The sequence below is a fragment of the Psammomys obesus genome, unplaced genomic scaffold, assembly GCF_907164565.1.
Source record: "Psammomys obesus unplaced genomic scaffold, mPsaObe1.curated_primary_1811, whole genome shotgun sequence".
Lineage (NCBI taxonomy): Eukaryota > Metazoa > Chordata > Mammalia > Rodentia > Muridae > Psammomys > Psammomys obesus.
Window position 1 is genome coordinate 1,765,155 of NW_026591086.1, and position 2,783 is coordinate 1,767,937.

Consider the following 2,783-nt stretch of genomic DNA (forward strand, 5'->3'; position numbering starts at 1 on the left):
GCACACACCTGGCATATCTCCCCACCCCCAGAGAGACAGAGAGAGAGAGAGAGAACTTTTTAAAATTGGAATTTAAATGCTAAATTTGGCACCCCCTTTCAGGATCCCTTTTCCTGGCAAAGGCTACACCAATTCACAGACTTCTGATTAAGAACAAACTAGCCCAAAGCTCTGGGGGTTGTTTCCTTATGAGTCACTTCATTTCCCAGGCAGGAAACTATGTTCTCTGGCCAAAGACCACAGCACAGCACTGGCCAGCAAATACGGTTGTCAGGGAGCCAGATGACAGAGCATGAAACTCTCAGCCACCGTCATCACCACTTACAATGCGGCTCAATGCCAGCCCCATTCTGTCCCCAATAAGCATCTTGTGTTCCCAATTAATTGCCATTCCTTGGAGAGATTAGAGAAAGACGGCCTTCGGTTGCATGATGCAGCTCAGAATAGCTATTTCGTTTTTGAATCTCGGCTCTTAGTGTAATGGTTAAAAAAAAAATTAAATCAAAGCAAGCTAGAAGTCCAACATTTATGCAACCTTGAGAATGACCGAGAATGTGCCAAAGAGTCACAGGAAGATGCTTATGTTATGATAGAAAGAGAAGGAGAAAGCAGAATCAAAGTAATGTCCCTCACACATCAGCGATAAACTATGCCCACAGTAAATCAAAGCGAGCAGATCTTAGGACCAGCATAAGCAATGCCAGCCAAATTGGAGTTCCTGTCTGTTTTCAGCATTACCTTTGGGGTTACATAATTTTTACAGATTTGAAGTCGGAAGACAAAGGATACATCTGTGTCAAATTAGCCTCCCCTCCCAGTGGCTCTCCTTCCCTGGTCTCAGCCGCCTTTTCCTTCTGTGGCTTCCCTTGAGACTGAAGTAGGCAGCACCAGGGCAGAGCTAGCAGAGCCCACCCCCATTCCCCCTACCCAGACTCAGAGGCCACAAACCCCAAGCCTAGCATCAGAAAGAGCAAAGAAGACACCACCGTCAGCATTTTCAGTGTTCATCCCGGTTCCCTTCAGACCCTTCCCGGTTTATGTCCTCTGAAGAGACTGGCTCCTAGAAACGGGGGGTGGGGCAGGGCTCCCATTTCATGGGGTTTGTGGACTAGACATGCTGTCTTGTTTTTCCATGCCAGCAGAGCCTCTGGTGTTCACATTCGCATCACACACAAACAGACTGACAGTGGGAGTCAGATGTAAACGGCTTGTCTGCGGTGACTGATCTGGGGTGAGAAGCGTTAGAGCCTCTTGGCTGCCAAGACCCTGGCCTGGCTCAGCTTCCACCTGCATCTGTGGTCCTCATGGTATCCCCATGAGAGCATGAAGTCAGCTACTTCCACAGCGGCTACTGAGAGAAGACTGGATAGGTTCCTAGAGCAGCATCAGAGGGAAGGAGACGGCTCCAATGAAGAGAGGCTCTGAGAGCTGGTTAGGGGTCAAGGTCAGATCCGAGTGAACCTGCCCTCAGGTCTGGCCTCGGAGCCCTGCTGACCTCCTCTAGTTGGGCTCCCAAGAGCTTCTCTCTCGTGGCCAGCCCTTCAGCTAGGGGACATGAGCAAGAGCATAAGGGGCCCTTTCTACTTTCTGACCTCAGGGTTCCTTTCACCTCTGGACACACAGTGACCTGGATTCCTTTTCTGCTGGCCTAAAGCACAGAGAGGGCCTGGCGGACAGTTCCAAAGTCCTATCATTTGGACTCCTGTTGGAATGAATGATTGACATGCAAGACTGACTTCATAACCACTCTCACTTCCGTGCTCCTCGGGCCTGGCACAATGTCTGGGTCTCTGACAGACAGCTGCAGCGCTGAGAGCCGGAGGCAGAGGACTGTGGGGAGAACTTGACCCCGAAGGTGTCAGGGTCATATGGAGGGACCATTGCGAAAGAACTCGCCGGGAGCCTGAGCTACCCTGTGGCCCAGTGGAACACTAACAGCCCACAGGGCAGAGAAGCAGGCTCAGCAGCCTCAGGTCCCCAGGCAAGCTGGTGCCAGAGTCCCCTGGGGGTAGAAACTCCCTCAGCCAGGGGTTGTAGGTCACTGCTTGTGGTCTCACATGAGCATAGCCTGGGGCTCATCACATCCTGGCTCCAGACCGCTCAGTCTCTGTGTACGGGCCATGCCATAGCCTGTTCTCAGCCCTCACCTCTATAATGATCCACAACACCCCTCCCCAACTCCCATTCCCCCACCCTCCCCTCCCCCCCTTGCTGCTGTGCTAAGGTGCAAGCTAATGTTGGATCTTAAGGTCACAGCCTGAGTGTGCATCTCAGCCCTGCTCCTTCCTGGTTCAAGGCCCCTGGACAGGTTCCTGCTACCATCACAGGACTGTTTGGGGGCCGGTTCAGACCACGGCATCCTGGTATGTTTCTAGGTGCCTGAGTGCTGACCACTCTTCACCGTTTGACCTGAGTGCATGCTGTACCCTCAGAGCCATTAAGGTCTGATTAGGTGATTGAGAGGGAGCTTAGTTCACCCCCCTTGAAAAGTACAGTGGGAAGCAAGCTCAGAAGAAGGAAGTTGCCCAGCCAAGGCACCAGGCCAGGCCTCGATTCTACAAGTGCAATCTCAGAGACAATGAGCCCGGTACGGCAAAATCCACCTTCAGCTCTCTCTCTCAGCTTCTGGCTCTTCCTCTAGTCTTAACCCCAGGTTGCCGTCTTGTCCTATCTATATCATCAGCACCCTTTGTCTGGCCGATCCTAAGCTGTGGCTCTGCTATATGTGTGTGTGTGTATATATATATATATATATATATATATATATATATATATATATATAT